The sequence below is a fragment of the Cryptomeria japonica genome, chromosome 4 (genome assembly GCF_030272615.1).
Source record: "Cryptomeria japonica chromosome 4, Sugi_1.0, whole genome shotgun sequence".
Classification (NCBI taxonomy): domain Eukaryota; kingdom Viridiplantae; phylum Streptophyta; class Pinopsida; order Cupressales; family Cupressaceae; genus Cryptomeria; species Cryptomeria japonica.
The window spans coordinates 613,651,446-613,674,130 of NC_081408.1; the positions used below are offsets into that span (position 1 = coordinate 613,651,446).

The following is a 22,685-nucleotide window of genomic DNA, read 5'->3' on the forward strand; positions in this document are numbered from 1 at the left end:
AGTATAGACGTCTAATTTCTGATAAATAGCCGTCTAATTTCTGAGGTATTTACAGTAATTTCCTATACTATTTCTGATAGTAGAATAATCAGAAATACAGTATATATACAGTTATTTAGCATCATTTAGTAGTAAACACATGATTTTGTATACTATTATTATGTAAATGAAGCTTACTGTATATATACTGTTACAAAATCATAATAATAGTATACAAAATCATGTGTTTACTACTAAATGATGATGTTACAGTATACATACAGTAAGCTTCATTTACATAATAATAATATACAAAATCATGTGTTTACTACTAAATGATGATACAGTATATATACAGTAAGCTTCATTTACATAATAATAGTATACAAAATCATGTGTTTACTACTAAATGATGCTAAATAACTGTATATATACTGTATTTCTTACTGTGTATATATACTGTATATTACTATTACAGTAATAGTAATATACAGTAATATACATACAGTATATATGCACAGTAATAGTAATATAGAGTATTACATACAGTATACATAGTATTCATAGTTTACATAGCATCATCTAGTAGTAAACTTCAAAACCCCCGTTATTTAGGAAGCTAGCATCATACAGTTCTAAGTGACTAAATGATAGCAGAATACACATACAGAATAGATGATAGTAAGCTTAATAAATGATAGTAAAACATACAGTTTTGCTAGCTTTTAGAACACAAAATACATGAATACACATAGCAACTTAAGGGATATTAAACATAGCAACATACAATTTTAATAAATGATAGTAAAACATGAATTCTGTAAGCTTAATAAATGATAGTAAAACTGTATGTTGCTATGTGTATTCTGATTACTACTATTTCTGATAGCAGAATACAGTTTACTATCATAGTTATTCAAACTGAATGATAGTAAACTGTATTCTGCTTACTATGATAGTAAATTATTCAGGTTACTATATTACTGCTATATTCAGGTTACTATATTACTGCGATATTATTGCTATATACAGTTTACTGTATTCTACTATAGTAACCTGAATTTCAGTGTATTCTATATGTTGCTTGCATGGTTATTATGGAATATGTGCTAGAGGCATTTAGGGATTGCATATGCAGTTTTTGAACCTTATATTTTCCTACATCTTCTTATTCTATAGTGTGGGCTCACATCTCCAAAATTTTATCTACATGCTATTTGCCTTCTACTGGATACTTTCTGAATCATACAACTGTAACATTGAAATGGTTAGCATCCCTTATGAACATACAACTGTAACATTGAAATGCATTGAAATGGTTAGCATCTCTTATGAACATACAACTGTAACATTGAAATGTTGAAAGACTGAACTGAAATGCTTTTGCAGATCTCATTCTTGATCACAATGCCACGTCAAAAAGACATTGCGTGGACACACTGCACTACAGTTCCCGGTAGCACAAAGGTCAAGTATAATTGGTGTCTAAATGAGATTAGTGGTGGAATTTATCGTTTCAAATGACATTTGTCAAAAGAACGAGGAAATAACACCGAGATATGCAAAAATTGCCCTGCAAATGTCTCGTATCAGGCAAATCAATCTCTTGAAGGGATTGCTGAGAGTAAGGCCAAAAGGCAAGAATCGGGGTTGAACTAGGTTCTAGTTCTACAAATCCTAGGATGAACCATTTGGGTGAGGATGGTGAAGATGGGGGTTTCAGGGAATCTGGGTCAACACATAATTCTATAGCACGTAGACGAAACCACAGGTGGAGGAAACATTAATGCTTTCTTTCAACCTCGTCTACGCCGGGATCACAAACCACTTTGGGGAGTATAGGATGGAGGAAAAATGTCACTGAACAAGCAAAGAAGGCAATTGCTAATTATTGGAACCCCTCTCACATGACATTCCATGCTTCCAGAAATCTATATTGGCAACCCATGGTAGATGCTATTGCAGCTTTAGGTCTTGGGTTTCAAGCCTTATCTTATGAGTCATTGAGGGTTGGTATGGTAAAAGATGCAGTAGAGGATGCTCAAGATGTTGTTAAAGAGCATCGGTTACAGTGGGCTATTACTGGTTGTAGCATCATGTCAGATGGTTGGACAGATAGAAGAAACCAAACTCTCATTAACTTCCTTGTCTCTTGTGAGATTGACACTTTTTTTTTGAAATTTGTGGATGCATCGAATATAATGAAATCCACAAATGCATTTTTTGAGATGTATGACGTGGTAGTTAGGGATGTAGGGCCACAAAATGTGGTTCAATTTATCACAGACAATGCTGTTGCTTGTGTTGTTGCAGGGAGACTTCTAACAGATAAATACCCTTCTATGTTTTTTACGCCATGTGCATCACATTGCCTTGATCTAACCCTAGAGTACATTGGAAAAATTGAATGGGTTAAGGATGCATTTCAAAAGGCTCACATGGTTACCAAATTTGTTTATAATCACATGAGGATTTTGGCTATCATGCGCTCTTTCACAGGAGACAAGGAGCTAGTTTGACCAAGGGTGACAAGATTTGCAACATATTTCCTTGCATTACAGAAACTATGTAAAAAAAAGGTAATTTGAGGCGAATGTTTGTTTTAACTGAGTGGATGGAGTCTAGGTTCACAACTCAAGCAAATGGTATAGCAGTGGCAGAGTACATGTATTCTACTACCTTTTGGGAATCAATTGAACAAATTGTAGAATTTTCAAAGCCTTTAGTAAAAGACTTGAGATTAGTGGATGGGGAAAACCCCCCCATTGGATATGTGTATGAGGCCATGGATAGAGCCAAGGAGGTGATAAGGAGTAAGCTAGGAAATAACAGGGATAGGTATATGCCGTTGTGGGACATAATTGATAGGAGATGGGATGGACAGATGCACACTCCTCTCCATGTTGCGGGATACTTGCTCAATCCTTTGTTATTCTATAAGACTTCATTCATGGATATTGATGCTGAGATCAAACAAGGCTTCTTCAAGTGCATGGAAAAATTTGATGCGGCTGCAATAGAGTTGGAAGTGTACAAGCAAGCTAAGGGTTTTCTCTCTTCTAGGGCTGCATTGCAAAAGCAGGACGACCATCCAACCAGGTAGACTCTATAAACTTTTGATACTCTCTTTATTTTGCCAACATGGTCATTAAGTTTGTTAAAATTATAAGATATTCTTAGTCTTACAATATCATCTCCATATAATGTGTTTTTCAGCTGCATGGTGGGCTTCTTTTGGAGACAAAATACCAAATTTAAGGTGGATGGCAGTGCGTATTTTGAGCCAACCATGCAGCTCATCAGTTTGTGAGCGTAATTGGAGTGTTTTCGAACACATACATTCCAAGAAACACAACCGCCTATCACAACAACGGATGGATGACTTGGTATTCGTTCACCACAACCTCCGCTTGAAGATAAAGAAAGCTCAAGGTGAGAATATTAATATATAGTTGCAGTAGTTGAAATTGTATTCACTATTCATTGTGTTTCTCACTTGTAAGGCAAAGACTAATTTCTACAAGGGAAAAATCAGGAACTATTGAGGAAGACTCGCCAATTGACCTCGATGAGATAGATCCAGAGTGTGAGTTGATTGTTGTTGTTGATGATGATGATGATGATACTTCGCTTGAGTCTGAAGATTTTGATCTCATGAGGGAAGTCAATTGGGATCGTGAATGGATTGAACGAGCTAAAAGAGGCTCTCACCCGGGAGCTTCATCATTAGAGCCTGCTGCCCTCTAGCATGTCATTGTCTACAGTTGATTTTTTGGAATTTCGTACTTAGTTTACAGGTTTGACTTTGTACAAAGTCTCAAACTATATTGTAATCGACATTTTGACAACTATCACCATCTAGATATTATTCATGTTGTGGTATGTTTTTGTGCAATTTAATTAGCGATATGAATATAAACAACAAAAATCTATTTTCTACAATTCAAGTGTTGAAGTGTCTATTTTATTTGCCTACAATATCTCTATGCTATGGAAATGCCCTTAAATATAAAAAAAAGTAGTTTTTGATTGTTTTTCTGCAATTTTTTACGGTTTTTTGTAAATCTGATTTTTTCAAAAAATCCTGTACTTTTGTTTTGCCAATTAATTCCCCAAACAATTAATGCTTCTTTGGTACATAAGAGGCATTAACTCCTCTGTCCTTGCCAACTTCGCGGACTGCATGCGTGGTAGTTCTGTCCTCACACCTTCCATAGCCTTCGATCTCCTTTATCTTCTGTTGATAGGCACCACGGCAGTCTTTGTCCACTGCCATAACCTCTGCTCACTGTTAGCATCGTTCAAACGGGCCTCAGGTGAGATTCGAACATCTAACCCAGTATCAACATTTGGCGTGCAACAGCTCGGGCACTGCGGGGTCAACCCCCATATATTATCATATATTATCATATTAATATCTTTTATGTTTCTTATGTATATTTATATATATTATAAATGGATATTAGATATATTTTTAATTTTAGTATATTTATTTATTATTTATGAAAGAAAAGCCTTATATAATTTTTATATGTTTTTGTATGGACAAACCCAACCCCCCCCTTTTTTTTGACCAAAGTTGCAAACCAGAATTTGAGCCAGTACCAGGACTGGTAACTTATTTATTCATTGATACCAGTTTTCTCTCAAGCATTTTGTCAGGATTCACTTGCTTTCAGCAGGCTTTTACAGTTTGCATACATAATTATCAGTACAGTCACAAATAATAGATTTGAGAAAATACAGAATTCAATTATATTTTGATGTATTTCCATGAACCTTCCATTTGGTTCTCTGGAGGATGCTGCTAAAGGTTTCTATATATAACTTTACACTTGTTAAATGCATTTTCTTAAGAATGTCCAAGCCTTTATTAACAATTCCAGTTTGTATATATTCTTCAGTAATCTTATTTCATGGCACCACACCTCGAGTCATTTTTTCAAAGACCTTGTTTTCCAAAACATGTGACAATTTCACTTGAAAAATCGCTGTACTTCATTTGTTTCAATTTTTCTCGGCTGGTTTGTATAAATAAAATCTCAACGTAAACTAGGAACTGTCATCTATGTTATATGGTACTCAATAGTGATTCTAGACATCCATATCATCGTAATATTTTTTTTTATAATTTATGGGGCTCTATTAAGGGGGCCCATCCCACAACTAACAGACTACAGCTAAACATGCAACGGCAGTATAATAACATTTTCAACTCATCTATAGAAAATAGCAGAAGGCAGCTGCCTATATAAAAAACTACAAAACAACTTATATCCAATAACTATCAGTAAAATATTAATGAACCTTTACTAACTGATCAAGATCAACCAAAGCAAATCAACACAGCCCGATTAAGATTATCTAGGACAAGTGAGAGACAACCCAACATGCCATTCCATCTGGAGGAGGAGACGTCAACCAGTGGTTGTGGACCCTGTTATAAAAACCATTGTTTGACACCACAACCAACTCAAGAGAGGGCACATTGGAACCTACTGCTAGCTCCAAGCCAAATAATTTGAAATCCTGAATCAACTCTGCCCACTAGCTGGCACCAAATGATCATTCTCCAAGAGGGGCATACTATACTGGTATACCCACTTGTCAGCTCCATGACACCTCTATGCTGTGAGACCACCGTGTGCTTTATCAACAGTCAAAGATCCTGGCAAAACTTTTCAATCTTCTGCATATCCATCATTAAATCTTGCACAGTGGTATATCTGCCTCCACCATCTCCATAGGCTCTTTACCCTTGACTACTGCCACTGAAGGCCCTACTAGAAAAAAACCCATATTGCCGTCATCTTGAAGATCCATTTCCATTGGGGCTCTCCCACACAACTTTATACACAGCCACCATTCTCAATTGCATAGGAATTCTTCCATTATAGAATCCCGTGAGTGGACCATTGTCTCCAATTCCATCTTGACCTAAGATGGCTTTGATTACATTTAGCTTCCCAACACTGTTACAATAGAGTATATTTTTCAAGCAGTGATCTGCTACCTTCCTATAGCGATACAGATTCTTAGCACCTCTTGAGCCACCATTAGAAGCATGCCTACACAGACCAATTGAATCATCTGAGAAAGCTGACAACTCTACATATGCCCATACAGTATGCCTTAAGGACAACTTAAAACCATGTTACCACATCTCTAAAATAACTCGCTCAAAACTGAAGGAGAAACCTTGCTCAAATAGATGTAATTAACAAAACATAAACAATAGGACAAATCATATAATTCATCATCAAGGATGTCTTCGTGCACTAATCAAGGGCTTTACACAAAGCAAAATAAAATTCTGCTAGCAAAAATCAATTGCTAAGGGGATTGATTATTGTCTTACAATGTTGCAAGTTTATGCCATTCATTCATCTCCCTGTTCTTTATGCAAGTGACCTCTTTAAAATTAACTGCTCCATTTGCCAAGAAATCCACAACACCTTTACTGAAGAAAATTTGGAATTCCAATATGATAGTTTTTCATTGGCGCCCTTACTTCCAATTAGGACAGATTGCTTATTCACCGCATTTATAATAACCTATGAATCATCATCTATTTCACTTGAATGATATCTTTACATATATGTAGCCTGAAGACCCGAAAGGAGAGCTTCCATCTCTGCTTTTGCCTTGGAATTTAGAGCCCCCCAGCAAAGTAGCCTTGAGAATCTCTAATCACAAATCCTACTTTTGTAAAACCCAGATTGACCTTGGATTCACCCTTCCCTTTGGTGCCGACCATTTTCATTACAATTTACAACCAATATTTGTATTTTCTCTTACACCATGAACAGGAGTATGACTGCAATACTGATCACCAGCAATATTGCTTGATTCCTCTGCCCTAATATATTAAAATTAATTTCAGTAGCTCCTTTGCCTGTCAATGTGATATTCATGGAACTTGAAAGAATGAGGAAGGATGTATATTGCATTCAATGTCTTTGTAATGACACAAGCAAATGTTATAAGGGGAAGATTATTCTTATGCATTTCTTAAAGCCAAAAAAAGAAGCATCCAGAAACTCGGCTAAATACATAAAATCCAAATTTGCTTATTTATTTAGCTCGTACATTTTTTTGTTTATTTCTGGCAAATGGTACTCCTTGTAAACAAGCTTGTTCTTTGATGGAAAGCAAAAAGTTTCGAGGTATGAAGCACTTACATTATTATTCCATACATGTGGTTGAAAGATCATGTAGGGATGCTTGCAATGATTGCAGGCAGAGTTTTTCTTCACCTGTGGCAGCTGTATTTGTTTAAATTTTAAAAATCTATTAGTCTTTTTCCAAGAAGCTCACTGTTTTGCTACCCACCAATGATTTCAGTTCATCGCATGTACCAGCCTTGGATCTTTATGTAATTGTCACCCTAGCAACATTCGCATTGGAATTGTTGCAACATCCTCTGAAAAAGCTTTGTGATTTCTTCAATTTTCAACAGCAAATTACCACTCAAAAATACTTTCTTGATTTCTAACCAGATCAACATGCATCTTGCCAATCTGTCAGCAGGAATCACCTGCTATATGGCACTTTTTCTTCTCAAGAATCCATACTGAAGACATGAATATGTCATCAAGGTTTGCCATAACACAGCAAATACTTCAGGTTTATTTTGTGGTCATCGGCATCTTTTATTATTTTATTCTTATATCCCTCCTGTTGTATTATTTTTTGTGATTTAATTTTCTTTTTTTGGAAGATGGCATGTATCTAGTAGATCTCAAAATCTAACAATCAAGGACTAAAATACAAGTGCTTCTGACCACCTTTCCATAGGTGGAATGAAGCAAATTAAAGTCAGGATCCTTCGTAAGGTCAGTGCCAAATTGGGGGAAACAAAAACCAAAAAGGTATAATTTTAAAACTGCAAATCACAATAAAGATAATGCAAAGTCATAACAGCACAACAGGGATAGCCGTCTAAGAAAATCTTCCCAAATCCGTAAGCATGTTCATCTGCTTTCTGATTCTAATGGTCAAAACTTTTGATAGAGTCACCGAAAATGTGTCTCAATAAATATAATTTTACACAATGGAGAATAACAAATGAAGATAGATATCTAAACATATTATCTTTGAAGAAATAAAGGGAAAAAACACTTGAAGAAAGAATCATGTTTATATAACTGTTGCTGCTATCTTGCGTATCTCTAAAATTGTAGATGACATTTAGAGTCCGTCAACAATCTAAAAGGCATAAAAATCAGAAATATGCAGTGTTTGGTCCAGATAAGTATTGCACTGCAAATGTTTACGATACCTTGCAGGAGTCTTTTTATCTTCATTCTTGGATACTCCTCCAATGAGTCTAATGAGAACTGATACATTCTCCTTGGTTCCCACACTGCTGTTCTCGGCCATCTAAACATGGAGTTCCCCTTTCAATTAATGAGACAGGCATTGGTTCGAGTCTTGCACCTCTCAGAAGTGGCTGCAATTCTACATAGAATTAATAGAACTCTACTAGCAACATTATATATCTCCTCTCGGGGAAGACTACAGAATTGAATATGTGCTTTGCCTTTATGAACCTAACATGAATGGCCTCTGCAAATGACAAATGATACAAAACCATTGCTTCATCCTGCCTTGCTGTCTCTGCAGTCCATCTGAGCATTGGGATCAGAGTTCAATTTCAGTCTTGTTTACACCATTTATCACAAGGTTCAAGCTTGCTTCTGCTGCATTTTCTTTTGTGCCTCTTGATTATCCATGTTCAGAACAATGATTGGGTAAAGAATTGCTCCTGAATCGACAATGCTTACAGTAGTATGATTCTTCAAAGAAAGATTCGCCTATAGAGAAACAGCATTGCTCTGTATTTCTGGATATTTTGATGTCAAAAGAATCATAAGAGCTGAAATCATCTTGTGATTAGAAAGAGCAAGTCTTAGTTGCTGGAGGAAGGGGGAGATGGAAATTTATTGAAGGTAAATTATAATCAACACTAGTGCACCCCATATCAATTGCTATTGCCAAATAAAAAACAGGTTGCTTTGGAGTGTAACAATGAAATGGATCTTCAACACTCTGTGGAGCTACTTCCAGAATCAAAGTTATCAGTTTCCACAATCATGCCTTGCACAACTCCCAAGCGAAAGGCAGCTTGCAGCTTCACCTCAAAATCAGCCAAAAGCTAGGCCAAAATAATTTTCATGTAATAAATTTGTGTCAGTGAACTGCAACCCCACAATTTTGATATTTTAAGTAAAGGAAAGAGGAATTTTTTAATTGGGAGGATGATTTCACCCCTTAGATCTGTGTGGTAGTGTGCACTCATAAATGAAAACTTTTCCTCCATATTCTAGAACGTTGTATTATCTGAGCTCGATAGGGGGCTGAATTTTTCCTAGAAAGGAATTAAGGGCTGTAGTCTACAAAGTCCAACAGCACATTCAATGTTTTGGGGCTTTTAGTTTCTATATTTCTGCAAGACCAGAGAAAGTTCCCATTTGAGGATATAGTTAGATTGTCTCTTGGTTATTACAAAGTAAAACTCTTTATTATGTGAATGTTAGATGCTTCCTTCAATGCATTAAGTCATCTGGCAGAGTCCCATTCTTAAGTTATTGTTTTAGAGACTACAACAGAAAGCGAACTTTTCACTTTTATATACTTTACTTGCAAGTGTCTTATGTAATCCTGTAGGATTCTTTTGATCCCTGATGTTTTCGTTTCATTTGTGAATGATACTTAAAATTTGGAACTTTATGACCAAATATCGGTAGATGGGCATTAAATGTTTTCCAGAGAATATTACAAATTCTCATGATCTGTATTGATCTGATTAACTTCCACAAGTAGTGCTGCCTATTCTCCAAAGTATATTTGTAAGCCACATCTCCATGTCATTAGTGAGAAGTGATTTCTATTTCATCTTTTTCTGTTTCTCTACAGGTTGACATTCTTGCATTAGGGTTAAACCAATCCCAGCTTCTAAGGTGACATTATTGTTTAATGAATAGTTTGGAAGAATCAAGCATGGAGTATGGATGACACAGAAATGTTTGTCCAAATCAAGGTATCTGTGGACAAACAACAAATCTAAGTGGCATCACCAGTAACTTCCAATTCAAGTTATCTTAAAGCTGTGTTTGGAGTAAGTTTAAAGCATCCAGTCAACTAACTTCATGATCTTATTGCTGATTCCAATTTTTGTGTTGATAATGTTTCTTTTTAGAACAAGTGATCACATATATTTTACAAATTTCTCCTTGGACTAAAGCTCTTATTTGGTGACGGTACCCTGAATTGGATGGTAAAGATTCCACCTCACAAGCAATTTTATCCTCAAGCATCTCACTACTATCATCAAATGAAGTCCCTCAAATGCTTTTTCCCTCGCGCACTTTTGCTTTTGCTTCCATTGGCCATTTCAATGCTTCTCTTTCAAAATCAACAATCTTTACCAAAATCATGGGCTCCGTATCATCAATAATCCAATCTTATGAATTCAAGTCAATCACGTAATGAGTCTCTTATAACCTCCATTTTTTTAATGTGGAAACAAAGGTTGTGTTGTGCAAAATATGAGGTCATTGTAGTGCTTCCGGGTCAATAAATTATGTTCTATTAAAATGGGCCTCAAATGTGCTTTAGTTGCACTGACTTTAAGGGTCACAAGGTTGAGATGAGAGGCAGATGCCAATTTTTGGTGTTTTTGATATGAGAAGTATACTAGAAAATATAGCTTTATGACAGAACCAAACACTCCCCCCCCCCACCCTCTCTCTGTCTCTCTCTATACAGCTTTGGCTTCATGTTTGATTCATTTCTCATGGAATGATTTCTTCAAACATGGAAATTGTTGAATTTTTATCATATTTTAGAGCCTCATAAAATTCTACACTTGTAATTATAATTATACAATTCATTACCGTTTGATGAAAGGAAGCATTGAGTTGTTCATAGTTGTGCAGGATTGTCTGTTATGTCCTAGAGCAAGAAATCCGTGTCAAGTTCATATGCTGAATTAGAATTTTATATAATATCATAATATGACAATCAAATTAATTTTAGAGAGATGGTAATTTTTTTCCATTAACATGATATGCGATTGATTGCAACACAAATTGTTGTTTGTATAAAATACTCCACTTACTAAGCCCACATGCAACTCAACAAAAAAATGCTTATACTCAATAATGGATTAAATGAATGGACACCAGATTATGGTCAAATTACTTTCTGGTTCATAGTTTTTACTAGATATTTCATTAATAGTTAAATTGATAATAGGTTACTTGTTAGATTGGAGGAAAGGAGTAATATTGCCCAAAAGTATTTAGTTGCTTGAAATGTGTATGGGGCGAAACTTATGTTCAGTATCAAAAAATCCCATATCAATCAGTATCCATACATTTTTCAATCATTATTTGATTTAGTTAAATTAAGCACAAGGGTTCAACACTTAAAAATGTAAGAGATTACGACAACAAGAAACCAGAGACTCCATTGCAATAATAAATCGACTCAAATAACACCTTAAACAATATGATATATTTTTGTTTACAAGTACGTTGCATTTGAATTTTTTTGAGAAGAATGCCTAGAGAAGAATGCCTAGTTCTTAACAGTATTCCGTCCACAACAATATAAGTTTTACTGGTGTTCTGAAGGCTTTCATTTATTTATTTTTCACAAGAAATAGAAACAGATTGTGTAGTTATAAATGTTGCATGCATTGTCTTAATACGTTTTCAAAAAGAAACGAAAAGATTGCACGTGCCTTGCAAATAGTTTAAGTTCTAATATTTCATGCAGAGTAATATATAAAACTATAAATAGGTATTTTATATTATGAATATCAAAACTATAAATAACACAGTGAACTAAAGTAAATAAATAATTAAACTAACAAAAAAGAAATAGAAACAGATTGTATAGATATAAATGTTGCATGCATTGTCTTAATACGTTTTCAAAAAGAAACGAAAAGATTGCATGTGCCTTATAAATAGTTAAAGTTCTATATTTCATGCAGAGTAATATATAAAACTATAAATAGGTATTTTATATTATGAATATCAAAACTATAAATAACACAGTGAACTAAAGTAAATAAATAATTAAACTAACAAAAAATTGGAGATGTCTTTCATTAGTATTTCCGTATGCTATAAGCTAAGGTTTACACTTACGAGATAAATCATAGCAGTTTGACTTGAGCATCTCTTGCAATTTTTACAATGGCCTTGTAGAAAACGTCGAACATAAGAGAGTGATGGAAATGCGATTCATATGTATTTTCATTAGTAGGATCCATGAAATTTTACAGTCACTAACTCCTTGGAATGCGTTTAGAAATTTCTAAGATGGAAGTACATATTTATCCTACAATATTCCTTCCACTGCATTTTGTGGTTTCCTTCCAATTTCCATATAATAGTGTTAACTATCTTTAAATTTTGGCATATGACAATAGATTTATCTAATATTTTCAGGCCTCACTCAAGAATACGATCAATGCATGCCTATTCTAAACATTGGTATTTTTGTCAAAAAGACCATTGTTGACTTTTCTTACGGAAGAATTTCGTGGTTATTTCCCTTTTCGTTCTCATGTAAATTCATGGTTGCTTATACGAGGAACAACCATGAATTTAATTACAAACAACCATGAATTTAGAGAGTTTCCCAGTGGCTGTCTAATGCTAATGCTAGTGTTTGTGTCGTTGCTCTCTAGTTTGTTGTTTTGTAAGGTTTAGGGCCCTTTTCTTGCTAAAGTAATAAAAAACAATCATGAATTTAGAGAGTTTCCCCATGAATTCATTAGTAATGAGATTGTTGATCAAAAGTTAGCATATGTAGAGATGAGTCATTGATATATGCAAGGGGTTGTGCCATTGGACGTGAAGCAATTAATTTGGCAAGTGGTGGTACTAAGATGGGCATAACACAACGTGTGTGCGATAATTGATGTGAGCTACGAGATTAGAAGCCGATGTGGAGGTGGTGGGCTTGAACAACGAGGATATATTAAATCTTGCCATAAGAAGGATTTTACAAGCCATCAAATGAAAGTTCTTCCAATGACATGTAAGAAAAGAGGAGATCAATAGGGTCGTTGTTGCAACATGAGATCAATAATGTTGCAAACAATCATGATTTGATATCATTACACAAAGTTGATGTGGAAGGGAATGAAGATCATATTGGTTGAGGACCAATAAGTATTGTGAATATTAAATAAGGTCATGGGAGTACATTGAAACACAAGTTGAGCTAATGAGTTAGATGTACACTTGATAGAGCACCATGAACATTCAAACTAGAGATTGAGTGAAGGATGCAAACATAAACAAACAATGTTTAGATAAAGTGTGCGAGTTGAAATGAGATCTTTGATTGATTATTGATGATATTATGAAGTAGAGCAAATGTCTAGAGAGGACTAGAATGAGGTGGAAGTTTAAAAAAGTGGGTCCCCATTTGACAAGGAAATGGATTGTATTGTACAAGCCACACCAAATGTTAATTCTATGGGGAGAACATTGTAAAATGTTTCAAACTCAAAATGAAAGAGAAAACATTAAACGAAAGAAAATAATTACACTAGTAATTTTATTCATATATGAATTAAATTAAGCTTAGAACGAGATTCACTAGGCTTCTTTTAATTAAATTGTGTGTATGCACAAGTTCAAATACTCTTGTCTATGTTTGTGAGGATTAACATTATGGAATAAGAAATTAGATAGATGAAAGAATTCAACCTTGCCCATACACTTGGACATTGTTTTATTGCACGAACATTTATAGCCCTAGTGGAGTTATTTTTGGCCCCTCTTGAGGCATAGCTCTATTGTTCGCCATGTGCCTATAGCTTCGATAGAAATACCTAAATCACCCAAAGAAATTAAAATATCTTGATATTCATTTCATTTCTATTCAATGTCTTGCATAGGTTAGGCACCACCACTAGCATTCCAAAGGGTCATTTAGAAAAAAAAATTGGTTTATTGCTTAAAACCATGAGTTAACCTTACAAGCTATAAGATGAAATATGTTTGATCAAGTATCAATGATTAAATGCAACTACCTTACATACTTAACAAGATTAAAATGATTTAGATAGGCCTAACAAAGCGCGAGAAATGGTTTTATTCTATTTAAAGCTTCTCAATAAGAAGATGGATTGAAACTATTTTGAAATGTTCTTCGAACAAAGTGTAGCAAGAATTGAAGGAACATGCACAAATTAAAAAACAATGCAAACTAAAAGCACACAAAATAAAATAAACCAACTACTTGAAACCTAAAATTTACAAAACTTCTTAAACTAATTTTACATTGTATAAGAGTTGGAAAGATAGGTCTCAAGGTTACTCTTGCTTTGCTTTCCTAAAACATTTACTAGAAGTAGTTGTAACATCTTCGAATTTGGTAACTATCAATTCCTATTGTAAAGGTTCAAAATTAGGATACATATTATTTCATATTAATAGTTGAAGCAGTTTGTGATTGTCTTGGTTAATCCAAAAACATGTTTCAATCATAAACCAACATAATTAAATTGAAAATTAAATCAACAATGTTTAGGGAAGCAATTAAAGTATTATTTGTTATCATTAATTTGTTGAATGAACTTGCTTACTCAATCCTTAATGTCCATGTCCATATGCTATGTAGTGAGAAGTAACTTTGTTAAGTCTAAAATTATGAACCCTATGCTATAGTTAGCCTTAATGGGATCAACCATGGACTATGGTTTGTTTTAACTCCGAAGATCCTTGGACAAACATGGAGAGGTATCCATTAGCAGAGAATTTAGCCAATTCTCATCATGAGATAACTATTTTATTTCCTTAATCTTCACTAATGCCATTAGAATGAACAAATAGTCATTTTATCTATTTAGTAGAGCTGTGAGCTCTTGACAAGGGGACTTGTTAGGTAATGGATATGATCAACCAAAACAATAGGGGCGAGGATTAAAATTCTAATTAATAGAAAGTGTTTGAAAAGAGGAGACAAGATTGTGATTTAAGTAAAAATTGTGGGAAAATTCTAGGAATATAAACTCGAGGCATAGGGGAGATGACCTTGTAGTTGAACACACTAACTTTGTACTTCTCAAAATCTTACATGAAAATTTCAAATCATTTCTATTTTTTACAACCTACTTGGAAAGTTTTGTACTTATAATTAAGGTTTCAAGCAACAATAACATGCTTTTTGTTGAGTTGTCTAAAAATGCTCGAAGAAAGTTAGACCAATAGTTGCACACTAAGTCCTACTTTATTGGCATATTGATGTGGCATCACATTATTTATTGTTTTTTAGATCTAAGTAATACATTTCATTCAATTATGGATACTCATCATCAATAATAACAACTTGAATCACAACATTTGATGCAATATTATTAAAAATATTGGGCATTAAATCAACAAATGCTATAACAACTATTGAGACATGCTCAAGTACTGGGTCCTTTCCCCTAGATTACTAATATTTAGAGATCACGTGTTGAAAGGCATCCATGATAATTTTCACTTAAAGAGCTATTTTTTTTTTACAAAAAATGTGGTCACAGGATCCGAGGGATTGAAATAAATGTGTAATCTAGCATTTTTTGAAATTTACCATTCAAATAAAAAACTCACCAAGAATCCATTTGGTGCATGCAATTGATCAAAAGCAGGCTGAAGATGAACAAATCCAATGAGCTATAGTGAAAGCATCTCTCGACTGTCTCCATGAGTGAATGGAATTGCGACAGGATATTTGGTGTTGTGTTAGAGCTTCACTCTTTAGTGTAGAAATAAATAATTTACAAGTAACATCTTTATACATTATATTTAGTCTAGTCAAATGATCTTAATTTTTAATAATTCCTCTCTCAAATGGAGACTAGGAAGCCTCCCCAAGGTCTTAGGGTTGCCAAGTCGTGGCTATGCTTGGATAGCATAGTGGCAGGTGAGGTTGTTTACCAAGGTGCCTATTGTGTGTGTTAGATTGATTAATGTTTTGGTAGTGGCTACACACAAGATGGTTTTCTTCCTCATTAGAGATAGCCACTTATACACAAACAAGTTCTTTGAATCTTGCTACAACACATGCTCTAATAAAAATTACAAAAACGAACCGCTAGAAAAATAAATCTAAAGTATCCTCATATAACCTTAGAAAAAGAAAAGGAAAATAAAAAAAGATACCCAAGATACCCACTTATACTATTTTCAAACTCGGCTAAACATGAAGCATGAGTGATGCAAGAGTAAGGAAAAATAGTTAAATATATGCTTATATCTTTAAATGAGAACAAATCAAATAACCATCAAACAACTTAATTAATTATAACAAGTGAACTCATTAACAAATGCATATTAATAGTGCTAAGGTCCCTCCCATACCTCCTCCTTTTGCTGGTAGGCACAACTTTGCTTGTGTGGCCAAATTTGTTGTTCATACCCCCAAGGGGATTCACCCTCTTCCTTGTGCCAACACCTCTTAGATGGTGTTTTGTGAAATTTTTACCAACGCTGTGTGTTGGTGTGCAGATTTGATGGATTTTGGCCTTCTCTCCCAGACCTCTATCATTGGGTGAGTGATTCCTAGAAGCTTATGCTTGCTCATACCATTGGGCTTTTTCCTTGTGCTAAATGCTTATTCATTGCTTCCATTGCTTCCTCTCATGATCGTGACTTGGTGTTGGGCAAGTTGTGGGCTTGGGGAGTTAACTCTCTCTTTGCCAAGCCCTGGACAACTTCCTTGAACCCTCTTATTGAACCACTTAATGTGCATTCAGTATGGGTCCACCTTCCTAACCTTCCCCTTCATTTCTGGGAGCATTCTTGTTACGAGGCTATTGGCAACTCTATAGGTTGTTTCTTGAAGGTTGATAATGCCACGTCTTCCATGGGTCATTCTATATTTGCTTGTCTTTTAATCAATTTGGATATCTCCTCGCTTTTCCCTAGGATTGTTGTTCCTATGGTTGGGTATAGGCCATGGACTCAATCGTTGGATTATGAGGGCCTCCCCTTTCACTACTGGAGATGCTTCTCAATGGGTCACTTAGCTTCGAATTGTTCTCTCTCACATCATAAAGGTGCTACTACTTGGTGGAAAGATGCTATTGCTAATCACTTGACTGTCAATGCTTCTGATTCTAATTTTGTTGACTTCTCTCAGGAGGATGATGCCTACTCCCAAAATGAGGTTGTGCCTCTTATTGCTGCTAAAGCCTCTATTGACCCTCTTGTTACTACTTTTGTGGCCTCCTCTGTCCCTGAGGCTCCCACACTTGTTGCTCTTGCTCTACAACTTTGTTCTACTCCTAGTGAATCTACTCGTAATGATGTTCTGTAGCAACAATATGTTGCTATTCTACATTAGCAACCTAATGCTGTTGCTGATAGAAACTCTGTGGGGCCCTCCTCACCTGTTCCTTCTTTTGATATTCCTAATGACAGTGTTGCCTGGACCATTGTTTGTCGTAGGCGGAAGGGGAAGTCTTCCCCGCTCCCTCAATTTTGGTTGTTTCTCCCCATTCTTTAGCTGGGTTTTGGGTTGTTGTAGGTTAGATAGGTTTTTCACAATGGTCTTCTGCTTTGCTATCAAAGGTCTGTTTGACCTTGATTTGTTTTGGGTTTACACCCATGTTTTGTTTTCTCTCTTTTGTCACTTACAGACTATTGTATAATGGGCCAACACCCTTGTTTTGTTGCTTTCTTAATAAAAAACAAATGCATACTAATTCAATCATTGGATTATGAGGGCTTTCCCTTTTGTTGTCATAGATGCTTCTCAACTAGTCACTTAGCTATTGATTGTTCTCTCTTGCGTCATAAAGGTTCTGCAACATGGTGGAAAGATGCAAATGAAGTTCATTTGATTGTTGATGCTTTCGATTCTGATGACTCTTCAAATGTTGATGATGACTCCTCTCGGGATGAGGTTGTACCTCTTACTATTGTTGTGGCCTCTGTTGCCCCTCTAGATCCTACTCCTACTAGTGAGTCCTCCTCTAGCCTTGAGGTTTCTACTCTTGCTACTCCTATTCTGCATCAACATTCTTCTCCCGGGGTTCTACAACATCAATCTGCTTCAAGTGTTGTTGTCCAACAATAGTCTTCTCCAGGTGTTCTTCTACAACAACAATCCACTCTTGACGTTGGTAGAAACTTTGAGTGGATTTCCCCGCTTGATCCCACCTATAAGATGTTTCTAATAATAATATTGCTTGGATTGTTGTTTATCGTAGACAAAAAAGTAAGTCTTCCTGCCCCCAAATTTTTTTTTGTCAAGTTATGTGTAATTGACCCAACTTGAGTCGGGTTTCTAGCTTTCTACAATTGTGTTGTAGTTGGTTTGACAAGCCTTTTAAAAATGGTCTTTTGACTTCTTGTTAATGGCCTGCTAGACCTAACTAAGCTTGTATAGGGTCAACACCCTAGTTTCATTGCTTTTCGTTTATGTCACCTATGAGTTGTTGTATACAAGGCCAACACCCTTGTTTTGTTGCTTGTTTTAATAAAAAACAAATGCATACTAAGGAAAATTAGTTAAATATATGCTTATAGCATTAAATGAGAACAACAAAGCAAACAACCATCAAACAACATATAAATTATAACAGGTGAACTCATTAACAAATGCACATTGCTAAGTTTTCTGATTTCGTTGCCGCTGCCGCTGCGATGCTTCCTGTTGCCCTAAGGCCGAATGCCGCTCCCGTCTTGCCTCCTGCTGCTGCTGCTGTCCAGCCTCGCCCAACGACTGTTGCGAATGGGAGATTTGTGGAGGCTGCGAATGGGGGCTCTGCGAAGGTCTCTATTCGGGCCTTGGCGGGGGGTCCGAGGGGTTCTTCTTCTGTGCTGGCCTTACCCTCTTCGGGGGTGGGTGTTGGGTCTGCTCCGACTCCTGGGGGCTCCCTTGTTGGCATGATGCTGAAGGATGCTCTTGTGGCTGCTCCTTGCAAGCCCAAGATCGTTCCTGTACCTGTTGCTAATACGGAGGATAGTGATATGGTGCATTCAGCGCCCTCTGATTCAGATTGGGTTGCCCGTGGTTTGGGGCCTTTGGCTTTCAGGGTGTCTGCTGATACTGAACATGAGATCATCCACAACTCCTCTGTGTTTGAATCTCATGGTCTGATTTGCAGGTTTCGGGGCTTTTGGCCAAGCCTTTCTTAGCTGCACACTTGGATTTCCCAAAGCTGGGAACCGATTTTAAAAGGTTCAGTTAACATTTTTCCTTCAACCAAGGGCTTTTTCATTGCTAAATTTGAATATGCAGAGGATAGATCGAAAATTTTATGTACAAATCCTTTCAGTTGGGAGGACAAATTTGTTTTGATGGTTAAACCTTGGTTCTTGGGTTTTAATCCATCTACTGATTCATTTAATAAGATTCCTATCTGGGTTAGGCTCCCTAACCTTCCCCTTCATCTATGGACGGACTCTCTGCTAGAGGAAGTGGGGGAGGCTTTAGGCGAATTCCTAATGATTGATAAGGACTCTTACCAAATTTATCATTCTACTTATGCTCGGATTTTGGTTAACATTGATGCTTCTAAAGGGCTTCCAGTTGAGATAGAAATTGAATCTTCCTTGGGATGTTGGGTCCAACTGCTTGACTTTGAGGGTATCCCCTTTAGATGTCGAAAGTGCTTCCAGACTGCACATGTTGTTGCACGGTGTGAAATAGATAAAAAGAAAAAGTGATTTGCTTCTTGGTGGAAAGGTGCCTCCTCTGAACACTATTTTGTTAAAAAGAAAAGCTTTTCCCAGGTGGTTGCACAGGTTCCTTAGGCCGAGCTTCTGGCTGCTGCCTCTGTTTTTGGTGCTCAGGAATGTGGGGATGCTTGCCGTGGCATCCCAAATGATCGTTTGAAGAATGCTGGATATTCCTCTTTGGTGGATGACCTTCCCGCTTCCCAGATTGATGCTGGATCTTTGTCTGACTCTTCGATTTTTGCTGTCCCTGCCTCTCTGAAAGTTGGCTCTGTTCCTCCTGGTGATGGGAGGTCCTCTATTCTGGATCCATCCTCTTGGCAAAAGGTTGCTGCTAGGGTTGAGGAGGGATGGATTACTGTTAAAAGTAACAAATCTAAATCGCCTCAGTCCTCTTTTGATATGACCCTTCGTTCCCATAAGGGTAGGTCAAATTCTTGATCCGTCCTGGTTGGGTTGGGGCTGCTGGTCTCTTGCAGCCTGCTGGTTTTTGTTGGGGGTACTTATTGTGCTGTACCCCATCTTTGGTTTGGCTATGTTGTCTCATTTGTGTTCTGTTTCTTTGAGTGGACTTTCAAGTTTATCTTTCGGTTCGGGTTGTAGGTCCTTCCAAAACCTGTCTTGTATAGGGTTTCGGGTCCCTTAAAACCTATTTTTCCTTAATAAAAAACAAATGCACATTGCTCGCTCCTGTGTTTTGTCTCCCATGATGCATTGTAGAAGTCTCCTCCAACTCATGTTTTTTAATAAGTCATTGTGGCTGTTTCATCACTTAGGGCTTTTGTTGGGGTTGTTTTGTGTCACTTTTGCCCCTATGGATTTTGCTAGGGTCGATGGTGTTGTCTCACGTTTTGCTTCTAGGGCTATGGGTGAGGGTTGCTGGTGGTGGTTGAAGCTTTGCTCATGTGATTGGTTCTACTATTTTTATCCTTCTAGGGTGAAATCTTGTCCTCTTCTTTGTGCAAAACCCTCTCTAGTGGTGCTTTGTGGCCAAGATTTTGTAGAATATGAGGACTTTTACCAATGTAGGGGTCTACTGTGTAGATTCTTCAATCTTTGGCTCTTTTTCAAAAATTCACAAAGGTGTTGGATTTCTGGAGGTTTCTTGTGGTTGGTAAGATTGAGCTTTTTCCCTATGCTAAAGGTTTTTCATTGCCTCCTTTCCCTCTTTTGAGGAAAAAAAATATGGTGTTGGGTTTGTATGGGCTTGGGAAGAACACTATCCTTGTCAAGCCTTGGTAAACCGCCTTTAGCCCTCTTATTGAACCATTAAATATGCACACATGATGTGGCTTAGACTTGCGAACCTCCCTCTACATTTTTGGAAGGTTTCTTGTTATGAGGCCATTGGTAACTTTATTGGTTGCTTCTTTAACATTGATAATTTTACTTTATAAATGAGGCACTCTATATTTGCTCGTATTTTGGTGGATATTGATATCTCCAAGTCTCTTCATGGAGATATTGTAACAAGCAAAATCTAAGCAATTGAAAATATTGAAAATTTAAACAAATTAACTTAAATATAAATTTTATGAATTTAGCTTTGACTTTTTTTTTTTGAAAGAGAAGAACATGATTTTGTCTAGAAGTATAATCAACATCTATTCATGAATCAACACATAAGTATAAACAAAATATGAAACTAACTGATAATATCTACTAATTAAATAATTCAAGAGAGGTTTGGTGGTTAGATCTTCTTGGATTCATTCTAAACCTTTAAGTAATCTTTGCAATACTGATAAGAGGTAAAATATCATCATGGTGATTTTCGCTCAACCACAAACCCGACCCTTTGTAGGGTATAAATAGATGTTGGATCTAATGCCATCTAAGACCGGTATTTGACCCTACACAACCCTAATCGATCACACACCATAGCCAACTCCTAAATAGTATGAACTATCTCTCTGGACCAAATGAACCGACTGACACATGCACTTTGTAGCATCACCTTGACTAATAGTTTTTTATAAGTTTGCCACACGTTAATGTTTGTAGTCACCGTTGATCACCCTACTTGGCTAGACCAAAACAAGTGAAGATTTCCAAGCCATCAAATCTGTGTCTTATGCTAACTGCATACTGACTATTTTTGAGGCTTACTAGACATATGTTTTTGACTTAAAAAAAGCATACGGGTCAAAATAAGCTCATAGTTAATATTCATTCTTTATGGAACCACCTATCATTTATTTAATTACTTGGTTGATTTTATTTGCTAATTCCATCCTTGTGCTCACGAGCTAACATCCTGCTCTCTCATGTTCACAGGTATGAAATCTCAGCCTGATAAGTATGCCGAATTATCTCTTCCTCATAAATATGTTCCAAATTCTTCATCAGGTCAGGGTAGTTTCAATTTGCAGCAGTCATGAGTATTTACAATTTGCAGTAGTCATATAACCCTATGTTGTATTTTAAAAGGATTCTTCTGTTTGACTGAAGAGCTATGCCTCCTTCCCTTCTCTACTGGCTACGACTGTAAAAGCACTTAGCTTTTTACTGTTCTTTCACAAAAATAATTTCAGAGCTTCTTTTTTATCGTATGAGATAAACCGTGTTTTTGAAAGACTAAATCCCCTTTCTGTATATAACCCACGGACTTCAAACTGTTCCCAATTCAATAGATAGCAAACGGTTTTCTGCATTTCGTATCGTTTCTAGCCAATTTATATTTCATTAACATTGAATTTCACTTCTTTTCCTCGGATTCTCATTCCAGTGAGCGATAAATCCATTCCCTTCGCATTGGAAAGGCAGCGATAACAAATATGTTTAAAAGAATGCAACTTTAATTCATTCACATCGACTTTAAAGCCCATAGTTCTTTTATTACGCTTGCACCTTAACTTCTTACAAAGTTTGAGATGTTCATATAATACAAGACTCAAATTCGTAAAGCAAGGTCCATTGGACCCAAGTCGTGGACGTGTTCTTTTATATATATATATATATGCTAACTATCACACAACATCACATACACATATATCCATTATA

The 22,685-nt window shown here is 36.1% G+C and overlaps 1 protein-coding gene across 3 annotated transcripts in view; it reads left to right on the forward strand.

Annotated features, from left to right (window-relative positions):
• LOC131032186 (uncharacterized) overlaps positions 1-22,236 on the forward strand; it is a 54,454-nt gene extending 32,218 nt beyond the window's left edge. The window contains exon 2 of one of the 3 annotated variants that reach the window (XM_057963121.2): positions 21,960-22,236. The gene's annotated coding sequence lies outside the window, so the exon portion shown is untranslated. Of the gene's footprint in view, positions 1-9,897; positions 10,817-21,959 lie in introns of those variants that run through there. The other 2 variants (XM_057963122.2, XM_059220001.1) reach the window with 2 other exon arrangements.
• Positions 22,237-22,685: the final 449 nt, after the last annotated feature.